This window comes from Taeniopygia guttata, chromosome 4 (genome assembly GCF_048771995.1).
Source record: "Taeniopygia guttata chromosome 4, bTaeGut7.mat, whole genome shotgun sequence".
Classification (NCBI taxonomy): Eukaryota; Metazoa; Chordata; class Aves; order Passeriformes; family Estrildidae; genus Taeniopygia; species Taeniopygia guttata.
The window spans coordinates 29309670-29324485 of record NC_133028.1 but is presented as its reverse complement, the minus strand read 5'-3'; the positions used below and the strand labels follow the sequence as shown (position 1 = coordinate 29324485).

Below are 14816 nucleotides of genomic sequence, written 5' to 3'. Positions count from 1 at the left end.
TATTTGTATTTTTAATATTGAATCTCTTTACTGATCTAGTTTGAGGTAAGTGCAATTTTTCTCTTACCAGTTTGCCAGCATAGCAATTTACCTAGTGCATACTCATGCCTTCTTGAAAAATATTTCTTTAAAAAAAAAGCCAAATTCATAGATGTAGAAGGCACCTTCTACAAACAGGCCTGAAGGATGCCTCCAGCTTGGGACTTCCCTCTTCACTCAGGATGAGACCTTGTTATGCCTGTAGAACAGCCCCTCTTTATCAGAAAGTGCCCAGGGCCCCTCCTTGAGTCTTTGTAAAGAAAGAGGGTAGGCACAGGTTGGCAAACAGTGTATAGAGATAAGGCACCAAGATTTTCTAAAAACATATTGCTGAGGTAAAACAACAACCACAGAACATGTAAATTACTATGTTCATATTATTGCACATAACAAACCTGATTTGTTTCATGGTACTTCTTCAGTACTACCCTAAAAAGTTCTCCGTGTCTTCAAATCCTTGCATTAAGAACAGAGCAACTAAATTCTGAAACTGATTGTACTCAAAGACCTACCACTACTTTAAAGTTAGACTGTCATTACAAGGATCAAAAATCCTGCCTACTCATCTAAACTAATGGCTCCAAAAAGCACACTGAAGCACTGTACCTTTGAAAAGAATCACACATGCATGCTAATTCTATATATCCACAAGACTTTCATCTAATCCACAGTGCTGAAAGTATTTCCTGGCAAGTCACATCCTATCATTTTCTCTCAAATGCATGATAGTCCAAAAATAATTGAGGGAAAATAAAATCAGTATCAGACCAAATAATTCATAAACAGTGTATTCAGAGGAATTAATTTAGGCCCTCACAGGAGTAAAGAGGTATCTATCTGTATAATATCCAAATGTTTCAATTTCCTTAAATAATATAGAGATGTTTCTCAGTCTAAGGAAACTGAAAAAAAGGGCAATAATAATCCTTTCCAAATTGTTTCAATTATTATTTATTCCATAACCATGATGTGCATGGTACTGCACAAACAAAATAAAATAAGCAGAATCGCTTTCCCATGTTGTCAAGGAGCTTGCAATACAACTCCAGGCAAAGAATATCTAACCTCAAAGTGGGCAAGGAGCAGAGATCAGCCACATGAATTCACAGAGCTATAGAACAGCTTATCCACATCATTCACTGTTACTACAGTGAAATGATGTGGAAATTAAGATTATATTGCAATGTATCCAACTCCCTCCCCTAAAAAAGTAACCTAAAGCATAATGTTCTTTAAAGCAATAATAAATTTATTCCATACGTTTCTCAAACAAAAATATTCTGGAAAGCAAAAAGCACAGGTGGAGTAAATTTGTATATTAAATACAGATGATGGAAGAAAAATCTGGCAAACTCACTTGGTACAGTTTGTCTTTTCCTTCAGTCCAATCCCAACTGGCTAATGTTCCCTAGTTAAGCTAGTTCCCTGCAAAAGTTTATTTGCATTTTGCCAGTTGACACCTTTCTATATTTTGTTACCTTGCTATAACAGATAAATTCACAAAAATTCTAGTGACTAGTTAATTGGATTAATGCAATCATCCCCTTCTAGTAGTGCATCTGACAACATAATTTTCAGAAATTAGGTCATTTAGTAGAACGATGCAAGAAAACTCTGAATACTGATGTTATCATCACAAAGAGGCAAAACTACCCTGCTATTAGTGATAGAGGGAACTGCAGCATAACACCGAATCACCAACATCGACTCTGCCTGTTCTGATTATTTATCAGAAACAGCAGATGTTGTGTGCACTCCACTGCATTTCTGATGAGCTGTCACAGGGAACGGAGAGCACCAAAATCCACCTCTCTCCAGCAGCTGCAGGGAGGTCTTTTGGGTCACCTTCATTAACTACTGGGTGTGGTAGGAAAAGGTAACTGCAAAAATGGAAGGGAAAAGCCAGAGCCAGTGAACAATCATGATGATAACGTGATGGTTTATGTATGATTGCTTCCCCCATTTTTTCCCTGTGTGGCTGGTCTACTACTGTTTGTCAGACACATGCTACCATTCAGACACTAATGAGAGACTATACTCTTCCAAAGTAAGTGTTGTGGAAGTCATCCTATGGCCTGGATTTTCATGTAAATTAGCTTTATATAATGTTTCTAGAAGCCATAACCCAAACTAGAGCAGATAGTTGTCATCAGAGCTCTGGCATTACTATTCCATACCATTCAGAAGTTCATTGCTGTCTGGGCAAATTTTGAGAGGCTCCATTTGTCTTAGAGATTCTATTAACTTTACAATATGTGAATGGAGATATATTTTATTTGTGATGACCTCTGTTATTAAGTTGAACCATCAAATGTTCTACTCCACTTTGTTGCTTAATTCTTCATAACAGATTTTGGAGGGCTGCTTACATATATTCACAACCATCACACATATACTTGGAGTCCATGTAGTCTAGGACAGAATTTTTACAGCCACAGTAAAGGAAAGATATACATGACAATTGTCTATGTATGCTATCCCAGTAGCACCTCTCCACTCTCAATAAACACAGACTCAACACCAGCCATTAAACTATCAATGTTTTAGACTGTCACAACCTGTCCACCCTCACTTCTACAGGGGTTCAGTTCATAGTCAAGTGAGAAATAGGAATATGTAACTACTGTAGATCATATATTGTCATTAAGAGACCTTAACAATCATCTTGCAACCAGAATGCTTTATATGAGGTAATTTATTCTCCAGCTGTGTGTAGAACAAGATGTTCTGAAATCATCCTGTGGTCAGTCGCATTTCCCATCAGTGTCATACATCCATTCAGAAATCTCTCATTCCACACACATGCAATCTGATGCAGGAACTCGTGAAGACAAGATTCAGTGCCTTTCTAAATGATCTTTTCCTTGGAGTATATCCACTTGGATAAATAAGAATTTTGAGATCAGGCAAGATAATACTATGATCTTGGATGATTTTCAGCTATGACTAAGCTTAGGAGTCCCAGAAGCCATTTTTACTAGTAACCTTTATAACTCTCACTGGAGTTGCAGTGGCAGATCACTTATACAAATGCTTTTCCCAGCAGAAAGGAGGACACATTTGTCCTTTTCTGAAAGCTCAACTGTTTGCTTCCAAGAGACCTGACAGCTGACTTACCAATACTAAATTTCTCAGGTACTAAACCGCTGAGATGAAGTTCTCCCCAACTGGAGAATGAATAAAAGGATGAAGAATTGAGAAGCCTGAGGATCAGAACTGTATCATGATACTGAAGGATCAAGGGCCATGTGCTAAATGGCAAAGGTATCAGGAAGATGGACACTTTCAGACACATGAAAATTTACAGACTCAGAAACATGGCTCCAAGTACTTTTTACTATACTGTACACTTTTTAATAATTTCAGCAACATATAAAATAATTTTTAATATCTTAGTATGGAAAAAGCTAATATGAATGCATGAAGTTCTACTTCAAAGTCACAAATATGCACTGAAATGGCATTGCTAGCTTTTTACATCTTTGGCTACACCTTAACTAAAATGTGCTAAGTACATTAATTTATTAACACAATGCTCTCAGGCACATGGTGCGATTTTTGGGGCTGTCCTGTGCAGGGCCAGGTATTGGACTTTAGTGATCCTTGTGAGTTCCTCCCAACTCAGGACCTTCTGTCATTCTATGCTTACTAAGAAAATTGAAACTCATTTTGATTTAATCTGTGTGTACAAAGCTGAAACAGATACCTTGTCATTCACCTTATCGAGTACACTTTTACTGAGATCAGGAACCTTGGTCAGACCATTTATGCATGCACACAGTAGCCAACACATTGAGCTTCAGGATCAAAACTTCGTTGTATTAAAACTTCACAAAGTGCCAGGTTTCTTCCACATCTGAATAATCAAAGTTGCATTTTAGTGACATCACTTAGACAGAAGATTACTCCATGCATGAATAATCTTTATCACAACATGTGGCACAAGAGTAAAAATGTGTGCCATTCATGCAAAACATCACTGCACTTTTCATAAGATACCAATATGGCCACTTAGGTCTTTATGGGGCTGTTTTATTTCTGTGCCAATTTGTATCAGAACCCAGTGGACTGGGGTTTAGAAGACTTGTGCAGACAGGGACAGAGTCAAATGAAATCAATTGCAGCCATGGAGATCCGCTTACAGAAGCAGGGCAGGAGGCACCATGTCTACTTCTGTCTGGGCATGTAGTACATCATAGATGTCAATGAAAACAAACTCAGCTTTTGTATAGACATGATGCCTATTTTTACTGTCAATGTTTTAATGCCATTAGGTAACACAAACCAGAACTCAAAACATTTTTCACAGTGTTCCAAGACCCACTGTGTACTGAGTCTGCTTAGTGTCTACAGCAACTTTTATAGAATGTGTTTTGTCTTTCTAGCATAAACAAACTACCATCAGCTTGTTTCAATATATACAGCTTCTATGTGCCATGATTCCTTGTCTTACCTCCTCCATCTCTGAAACATCCAAATGCCTCACAATACATTTGTTTTTATTTTAACAGGAAGAATATAAAGAAAAAAGTTTGAAAACTTGCAAAATAATGCTGGCTATTAATATACTTGAAGCAGAGTGTAGGCTTGAAGAAAGTCCTTTCACACCTTAGGCCAAACTTCAAAACTTCTGCTCCTTTCAAGGTAAGCTGCTGGAATGATGTGTTAAGCACTAGCATAAAAATCAGCAGAAACTACATGTGCTGTCAGAACTGAAGTGGTGTGAGACCCACCCCCGTCCCCAAAACTAATGTAATTCAGCCAAATTAATGGAGTTCACCCAGACTCTGCATCAGATTGATAATGCTCTACCATCCAAATGGTATCACAAATCTCAACTGTTACCAAATATTTTTAAAGTGGAAGGATTATGTTCTGCAGCTTCTGATACCTTAACTTTTAAACTTATTTTACTGGACTCATTTTCTCCAGCTGTCAGTAGCATTATATGTAGGGTCATATATACTTCAAACAGATTTCTTGATTTAAACGTGCAAAATTGGCGGAAAGGAACAATCTTACATTTTCTAAACTTGTTTTACCACAGTTAAACTACTTCAGGCTCTCCACTGAAGTGAGACTTGCCCAGCTTCCCAAAACGCACTGAAGAGCTGGGGTTGCACTGCGACTGTGCGCTTTGTGTCAGTAACACCTGCACGGACCACGCCTCCAGGTAAAGCCAGTGCCTTGAGCGAGCTTGTCAGAAACCCGAGGAGGGGCGTTCACCCGTCGACGCCTCCAATCCTTTACAGTAGCAGCAAATGCCACCCCAGGACCAGCACACAAGGTCGCACACGTGCCGCCCAGGAGCCCTCCGGAGCCTTTCCCCTTGTGCCCGAGCCCCACTCGTGCCGCATCCAGCCCCGCGCTCCCCGGCCGCAGCGGCGCAGCGCCGGAGCGACGGCCGCCAGGGCCGGCGGGGGAACGCCAGCGCCCTTTCGGCGGCGGGCTTTAAAAGGCAGCGGAGAGGCCCCGTGCCTCTGTCCCCGGCAAGCCGCCCGGCGCCAGGAATAACTCCTTGGAGCGAGGCGGGGACCAGCCCCGCTCCGGCCGCACAAGCCTGGCTGGACCTGGGACCTAGGATCCCTCCCCACCACGTCCAAGCCGCGGTGTTTCTCCAACCCCTCGCCCACCCGCTCCGAGGAAGGGAAGTGGCAGAGGGGCGCCACTTACGCGGCCCGGACCGGCTCCTGCGGCGGCGGCGGGCGGCGCGGAGCTGCGCTGGCAGCGGCGGGGCTCTGCCGGCAGCCAAAGCCGGGGCGCTCCTCCCCTCAGGGAGCCCCCCTGCCCGGCCTTCCCACACGTGCGGGCAAACCCCACCCTGCCGACCCCCTGCCCGCCCTTCCTTCTTCTCCTCCCTTCAGTGGCCGGGGCAGTGCGCTGGCGGGGGCGCAGCGGGGATGGGAGAATTCCCTAAAAGGGTCAGACCGCGTTTCCCGCAGCGTGGCCCGGGGAAGGGAGGCCGGCCAGCCCCGGCACCGCGGTCCCGGGGCCTGTGCCGATACCCCCGCTGCCCCCGCCCTCACAGACCCCCTGCACCTCCGCGGGAGCGACACTGGAGTCCCACCCGCGACGCCCTCCCACTCCTCATTCCCAGCAGCCACGGGCTTCTCTAACCTTGGTTTGTCCCGAGTGGTTTGATGTCCGCACGCGAATAGCCCTGGCGGGGTGTCATGAATGATACGCCCTCAGAAACAATTTTCCCCTTAGCTTCATAGGGGTGAGCCGGCGGGTGGGTGAGTGCCTGCCCTGGCTTTGCGCTGGGACAGGAGGAGAGGCTGCTCCCGGGCCGGCCGCTTCCCAAACGCCCTTTGCCGCTGCTGGATCTAATTTCCGAGGCACCTTTCAGAAGCGTGTGGTGGGATTTTGTAAGGAAGCTCCGGACAGTGGTGGAAACGAAGATACAGCCAGCCACCCTGTCTGTCCTAGCAGATAACACTTTCTATGTTTTGGGAGACATCATAGGTGACATTTGTCTGAGAGCAGCAGAAAGTGCTACAGGATGGGTACAAGTACAATGCAGCTTCTTTTCATTCTAGTGTTGTCAAGCACTGCCTTTTCCTAAAAGCTTTGTCATATTTGTTTGAGATACCTGGAACTTGGGAACTCTATCTGTCCGCAGATTGAAGAGTTTGTGCCTCCCTCTTCTTCAGCCTAAATAATTCAAATCATTTCTCTCAGCCAGATATCTTTAAAAACTCCTTCTAACACTAAGAATAGCCTTAGGCTAAGAATAGCTACTGCTAAGATTAACATTGAGAATAGCTAGAATAAATCTTACAGTCATCATCTTTTTCACTCTGCGTATATTCTACTTGCATAGGTCCTTTCCTTTTAACACTATAATCTGAATCACCCAGTTGGTTCAGGGCGGTGATTATCCTACTCTGCTCTGTGCTGCTGCAGCCTCACCTAGAATATTGTGTGCAATCTTGGGCACCAGAATATAAGAAGAATATGAAGCTATTAGAGAGTTGTTCAAAGGAGGCCTACAAAGATGGTGAAGGGAAGGCATATGAGGAGAGGCTGAGGTCACTTGTCTGTTTGCCTGGAGGAGACTGAGAGGAGATGTCATAGCAATCTTCAACATCCTTATGAGAGATAGCAGAGGGGCAGGTGCTGACCTATTCTTTCTGGTGACCCAACAGGACCTGATGGAATGGCCTGAAGTTGTGTCAAGGGAGGCTTAGGTTAGATATTTGGAAAAAAAATTCACCCAGAGGGTGGTTTGGCACTGGAATAGGCTCCCCAGACGACAGCACCAAGCTGTTTGAGTTCAAGGTGCATTTGGACAATGTCTCAGGCACAGGGTGTGACTCTTGTGGCTGTCTTGTGCAGAACTGGACTGTGATGATCCTGGTGGATCCCTTCCAACTCAGAATACTCTGTGTGATTCTATGAATACATCAAATCCTTGGACACACCTTTACAAATTTTGGCTATGGATCTTCTCATCTCTTTTTTATGATCTATATATGGGGTGGGTGTATGTACACGGATATGTAAATATATACATTATATGTGCATATACCCACACACATGCATCCCTACTTTCAAGAACTTCCTTTCAAAAGTAGCTTAAATTCCATCTTTAATCTGGCTAGGTTTTGCCTTTCTCCTTTGACAGGGGAAACCCTTTCAGAACTGTAAATCTAAAAGAAGTCACACATCTGCAACTCTGATTGAGTTCTAATTCTGTGAGTCTCTTTCTTCTTGCAGAAGAAGATCATGTATAGGGCCAATATGACAAGATAAGAAGAGCAGAAACATATTTGGGGGGTGACTGTTTGATGACTTAGCACTTCATAAGTGAATTTATGGCTATAAATTAAGTTATTCTCTGTTTATTTACAGAAAAATAATCATGGAACATTCTGTTAAACAGTCATGTTGTGTTCCTTTGTGGTTGGACTCCTCTTACATTTAAATTCTCATTAGAATTTTCCATCTTTCATTTTCTGAACATTTCAGGTACAGTGTCATCAGTCTACTAAGAAATAGCTACATCAGTAAGATAAGCAATACAGTGAAGATTTTTTTTCAGTATATCTGTCAGTTTTTGGGAGAAATCATGTGACTAAGGGGCAGCCTATTTAGCCAAAACATTAGCAATCAGAAAGTTATTTGTCTTTGCCCTTCCCATGTGTGCAGATCAACAATTCTGCCTAAATATTCCAATCCATATTAGGAAGTTATGTATGTGATACATAAAATCTTCTGAATACTACTACTAATTACTAATTTTTGAGTAATTGGATTTGTAAACACAAATGTTTCACTAAATGCTCTATATATTACATCACATGTGAGAAGACAGATGTGAAAATAATTAAGCACAACAAAATAAATTAGTCTCTCCAAATCTATGGTACAAAATTATTTTTGTGAAATTTCCAGTTACCCAGCATATTCTTGCTGTACTGTATGTGCTTTTATTACATGAACATGAAATTATTATTCTCCATCACATGTTTTAGCTGAAAAATGCAAGGAAATTTTTATCATGTCTACAAAATGAAAACAACTATTCATCCTCTTTCTTTCCCTCACCTTCATCTTCTACCTGAGTGAAGCAATTGAAACCCAAGACTGTGCTCTCATATTAAAAATTCTGGTATTATCCACTATTAATGTGTTAATTTCACTTTTCTGTTTTCACTGTGGTTTTGTGTGTAATTGTTTCTGTTCTGAGTATTTATTGTCCTTTGTGTCCTATTAACAGGAGCAAATGTTGAAGAGATAGTACTAATATACTTAATGAACATATAGTAAACTTAATCCCTTGAAGTTTAAAGATGTACTTGTGAGCTGTTCTGGCTGGTGACGTGGGGGGAGCAGGCTAAGCTCCCCTCTTCCTTCTTCATCACCTAGCTCATGGCAAAGGTATTCATAGACAGTGGTCCTTTGAGGAATGCAAATGCTGTAAAAATGAAGGCATTCTTCCTTGCAAACAGATTAATGCTAATATGGCCATGACAGAATTATGTAGCAGAGCAGAAAGTTCATGGGGATGAGAATGGGGATGGGAACTGTTTTGGCTGCCTGGACTACATTTAACAATTAGATAACTAAGAACTTATATTTTTCAGGATAGATGGTCCTTTAAACTTTTAAAATACAAAACACAGAGGGGGGAAAAGTTTGCAAAGGAGAAAAAAGCCAAGAAGTATTTTTAATCCACATTAATAAATAAAAACCAATGTATTTTATTAGACTGAACAATAACAAAAAGTCATTTAAATAAATCATGGAAAAGTAGTGTATCTCTGTAAGTAATAATTACCCATCTGTAGGGAAAAAAGAAGTATGAAGATTTAAAATAATATTTCCATGAACACTGGATAACAATTTTTAACAGTTGGGGATTGATTTTCTTTAGAGGACTTGTCCATGTAGAGTCAAAAATGAATTATTGCTAGGAAATAATTAATTTCCCCACTAGGAAAAAAGTTCTAGTAGGACTTGATCCTCAGCTGCCTAAAGCAGGCTTGCCATTTGAGACTTCAAGGGGGTGTACCAAGGGGAGTGTAAGGGGGAGTGGCAGGAGAGCTGCAATCATCTCCTGTTTTCTAGTGGACAACACTGAGGTAACTAATAACTACTTCCATCAATCTATGGCAAGTCTCAGGCATTGAGCAACAGAGTCCATGTCAATGAAACTTTTGAAAGTAGAAGGAACTGCCAAGAAACTTGCCCAGACTCATCAGCAAAGAAAACATACTTTTTGTTTCAGTTTTTAGTAGGTTGCTGACATATTAACCACTGCTTAGCAGTCTCTGTTTGCAGGCTCAACACAATCTCTTCTGGGATCAGAATTTGCTTAAGTACTTAGGGTTTGATTAGCCATAATGAATCACATGAGTGGCCTCAGTAAGATAGTATTAAGTGACCTGCTGAAGCTGAACCAGCAGCCTGCGTTTTGGCCCGCTTAGAGAAAGAAATATGCCTTATGGGATTGTGAGGGTTGGCTGCTTCTCATCTCTTCTACTTTTCCACATGACCTGTGCAAGGAATTGACACCTTAATTTGTTTGAGAGAAGTTAAGGAGGTAATCTCTTAAGTTGGGGTAGTGATTTTGGGTTTTGTCTTTCATGTCTTTTTCTAAGACATGAAATACCTGCAAGTTTTTCAATCTGGTCTATGTGAAGCTGCTAGTTAAATTCAGAAATTGTATGCACTACTTATGCATTTATGCATCACACGCATTACTCAGTGGAGTACAGCACAAAATTAGCATCTGCCAATGCAGGCTTGTCTGGTAAGGGGAGCAACAGAAAGGGAGCTACAATGTGTTGCAGCAGAATTTAAATGCTAAAGCTTAAATATGGTCCTGCAAAAGTGGTGCTGTTGGGTACTGTTACTGTCATCAGTTCTGCAAGCTCAGAATAACTTCTGAACCATAAACTTTTTTTCTTTCCCAGCATCAACAGAACCCATAGACTCTATGACTTAGTGTCCTCAAACACTCATCTGTCATGAAGAGTCCAAGCTTTCAGTTTAGAGGGAAGAAAGTACCTTGCCTGTGATTTATAAAGAAATTATGAATATCCAGATATGAATGCTGTCTCACTGAGCTTCTGGGATTCCTGAAAAAAAGTTCTCAGTTGACAACAAACATCTGCGTAAAGGTTTGTATGTTTCTGTTTAAAGGATACTAAGGTTATCTTTTAACAAGTTTTTTATTCTGGATTCTGGTAACTATTTATATAGAGATTTGTGGCTCTGCTATTATATTTTTCCTGATATGTGAATTTGGTTCTCCAAAAGTCTAGAGTCACTTTAACACTCCATGCCAGTTGTGTACTGGAGACACATGAGAAACATGATCTTCTCTACATGTTTCAGTCAGATAGATAATTTTAATGCCAAAGGCAATTCTACATCACTGGTCTTTAATTAACTAACTAATAGTCTATTACTTTGATGTTCACCATATATTTTAATTTCAGTTCAGCAGTTTTACACTGTATCCTTGAGCTACTGCTCATCACAACCTCCAGCTCTCCTAAATCAGTTTCTGTGGTTCAGCATATCTCTGCTGCTCAGAAAACTGACCACATTTTTTTAAAAGAGAATAAAGTAATACTTTTAATCAGCTTTCCCAGGAAAATTTCACTGACCTTTGAGTTGCTGTGCAGTCCCTCAAACAGCTATTCTTCCCCTTCTCTGTGGCCGAAGATGTAAGAGAAGAACTTCCCACAGGAAAAGGGTGGGAGAGAGCAGCCAGATGTGAAAGACTTAAACAGCCCTTCTGCCCTTGCAAAAGAAGGAGTATAAATATATACTGACACATTTTAAGTTCAGTTCTGCCTAGCACAGTGGGAAGGAAGTTCTCTGAATCATTCAGTTCTAGTTATACCACTGGGGAAACCATAATGTCAGTACACTCTGCTCCATCACTGCATTCATTAATTACTGAAATATTCCCCAAGGAAAATAATGTTTACAACTGGGGCTTGTAATTGACTAGAGATGTCACAGATTCTATGACTAGGTACATTGCATATGTCTTTGCTCATTGGTGTTTTGATGGGTATAGTTTATAACTAAGTATACACTATGCATATATGTACTCTGAAGTTGATTAAAATGACATGTTTGCAGCTTTTTGATGAGACGAAGCTAAATTTTTAAGTGGTAAAGAAGAATGCAAAATTTTGGATATTGCACAGAACTTTTCTTCATGATTTGCTCTTCAAGTTTTTTCTTCAAAGAAAAATATCACATAGATGACTTCCAACAACTGCCACTGGCGCCCACAAAATGATTATATTGTTCCACTCCTGCAGTTGCTATTAATCAGGAAGAGATTATATCATTGAAAATGTATCCTTCAAAATTCTTTGAACACAACAGAGGATTCTAGGGTATTAAATCTAGGGTATTATTCATATGATGATTTGTACCCACCACCTTTCTGTACACTGCTATTCATTTTCTTGAATAAAAAGTATGAGTAATGCAATATTATTATTTTCTTCTTTTTATACCTGAAATGTGCTGAGCTTAATTGGGCAACAAGTGATAGAAGACTGTTTTTCTCATGTTGTCAATAATTCTACTTTATCCCCTCTGGTCACCCACATATGTACCTGAGTCCTGCCTGTAGCCACTTAAGCAGGAGGAGTAAACATGTAGAAAGGCGGTGAATCATGACTTTAAATGTGAATGAGTATTTGCATAATACATTTGAATATATCTAAGTTTGCATTATAATTTCTTATTCTTTGTCTGATTTTTATATTTGTTAAAATGCTGATGCACACGACACCACATAGTAAGCATGGAAACTGCAAAGAAAAATGTTGTGAAAGAACTGCCAGCTGTCACAAGACAATTGCCCTCATCAAATCCTGCTTCAAGAGGTTTATATATTATACTGAAATCTGCAGTGCAAACCTTCAAAAAAGAAGGTTTTTATCACAGCAAATATAAGACTGGTAAGAGATATGGTTGCAGTGTATATTTAAAAGGCTAAGTTTTGGGAAGAGAGAGGAATTGTTTAGGTTGGCAAAAGAAGATGTTGGCACAAGAAGCCCCTGAATATATTTGGTTGAGATATATGAGTCAATATCTAAATCTTTGTAGTAGCAGTGTATGTGGGTAGGGGCAATAAAGTAACTGGTCTCAAAGTGGAGCGGGCTGGTTTATGAAGAAGATCACGTAGGGGAGTAGTTCACAATAGCTTTGTGATATCCAGAAGATCATGTCTTTTGTCTTTCTGAAAGGATGGATGTATTTTAATAACTAAAGCAGTTTTGGAGAACACTGTATATGTTTCTTATGTTGCCGGGGAAAGATTAGGTCTAAGCACAATGATTTAGAGACAATATTGGGTTTGTTTTTTTTTTTTTTATGTATACTTTTTATAAGAATTGGCACTCATGGGTTTGATTTATTTCCTAATTAAAAAGAGCAGAAAAAAGAGGTTGTGTTAGTATGACCCAAAGAAACAAGATATCCAACAAAGAGATATCCAGCTCAATTCATTACAACAACACTATACCTATGAGGATTAACAGGCTGGCTCTAAATGCTTTACAAGACATAGAAATTAACACCCTGCAAGTGCCTGTTGGACACAGACTGTACTAATCTAAAAGCAGTTCTTTGCAGGGTAATTTTTTCATCACTGCTCACTGCCAGAAGTAATATAGAGCATGACATATTAATCTTGGTATTGAAGACCTCCTAGCCCCAAGTTTTGTGGTATCCAATTTGCTTAAAAGAAGCAGATTTCTAGAGCTAAAGCTAATGGCAATGGCTATAGTGCAGTTTGTAGTCTTGCAGCTATTATGGTTCACATAGAAAATGTCTGTGAATGTAAAGGTCAGAAGAGGTGGAACTCTTCCCTGCAACTTATGACTTAGAATTTTCCTAAGAAATCCTGAATTATGCATATTTCACAAAACCAAGAATCTGTGTCAAGGTAGATGCTTCAGGCTACATGTTAAAACAGAATGACTCATCATAACCAGAGTAGTATGAGCAGTTTTTTGGTCACTGAAGTACAAAAGCTCTGAGTTATCTCTCTAGAAGGGCATTTCAGAGCCTCACTGCACTGATGTGAGGAGATATTGCTGTTTCATCCTCAAGCGAATCCATAGATAATTTACATTTTTACTTTTTTTAGAGTGTCAGTACTATCCTCTAGTTGGAATAACATTCCCTCACCCTTTTATTCTCAAATATGTTTTTATGAAGTTACCATATTATTTCTCTGATTTTATTTTGCCAGGCTCAATAAGCAAAAAGCTTTCAGTCTTGTATATTAGATTCCTCATATCCCTGATCAAGCTAATTGCCTTTTCTTACACCCACTCAAAGTTAGTTCCTATTTCTTGAATATGGATGAAAAAAATTGTAGACTCTTTCATATAGGAGTTTACCAGGTCCTCTACGCTGGCTACAGGACACTAATACTTCAAGAAGAGGGACCTTGGATTTCTCCCACACCCTCTTGTGTCAGATTGCCTGGTCTCTAGTAGATGTTATGCTGACATTGCAGCATGTTGTTTAGGTGAGACTCTCACTTTCTTTTTCAGCAGCCAAAAACTTCCAGAAAGTTTTTCTCTCTTCTCTTCACTCCATCCCCTGCACTTAATCCCACTGCCATGTTCACTGCCTTGAGATGTTAGTAAGGAAAATTGACTGCCTTTGAAAGTCAGACAAGGGACGCTTCCTGACTATTACACTTTTTATAAACTCTCCAGTTTTGTGGGAAAAATAAGCCATCAGAGTACATAGAAAATTGCCAAAAAATCAAGAATGCTGAAAAATGGAATAGAATTAAAAAAAAAAAAAAAAAAAAAAAGTCATGCTTTCTGTATTGCTAGGCACATTTCCAACACATCAGTCTGTGCAGTGTGGACTTTCCCATGCCCAGTATGGAAGCCAGAAGTGTTACTGCACATTAATAGTTAGCCTCTACAAGCTGTGTCAGTCTTCTTGTCCACAGGGACTGATCACATATGGGAGTGGGGGTGGATCTGGCAGAGCAATGTGGGAGCCAGCTCCTCTCAGAGAAATCAGAAAGTGGTGAAGGTCATCCAAAAGTGGCTCAGACTATCATTGTCACTTGAGCTTGCATGAGCAGCTTCCCAGTGAATTTGGTGCTGTCTTGCCCAGCTTGTTATCAGAATACTTTGACAAGACTGTGTTTCAGCAGTGTCAGAGAGATAGATTGATGTTACTCCTCTTACACTACACATAACATTCATGCTAAGAACTACAGGCTTCTAACTTAGCTCGTTTTCCTCTGTTGCCTCTTTCAGAGC

At 40.3% G+C, this 14816-nt stretch overlaps 1 protein-coding gene and 1 long non-coding RNA gene across 5 annotated transcripts in view; one reads left to right on the top strand and one right to left on the bottom strand.

Moving 5' to 3' along the window:
* Positions 1–5789, bottom strand: part of SLC7A2 (solute carrier family 7 member 2) — a 51876-nt gene extending 46087 nt beyond the window's left edge. For 2 of the 4 annotated variants that reach the window (XM_072928234.1, XM_072928233.1), the window contains exon 1: positions 5713–5775. The gene's annotated coding sequence lies outside the window, so the exon portion shown is untranslated. Of the gene's footprint in view, positions 1–5712 lie in introns of all 4 variants that reach the window. The other 2 variants (XM_072928239.1, XM_072928237.1) reach the window with 2 other exon arrangements.
* A 2604-nt stretch (positions 5790–8393) lies between these two features.
* On the top strand, positions 8394–12004 carry LOC140683935 (uncharacterized). Its single transcript, XR_012055602.1, has 3 exons — positions 8394–10087; positions 10461–10667; positions 11644–12004. It is a non-coding gene; the product is annotated as an uncharacterized lncRNA (long non-coding RNA).
* Positions 12005–14816: the final 2812 nt, after the last annotated feature.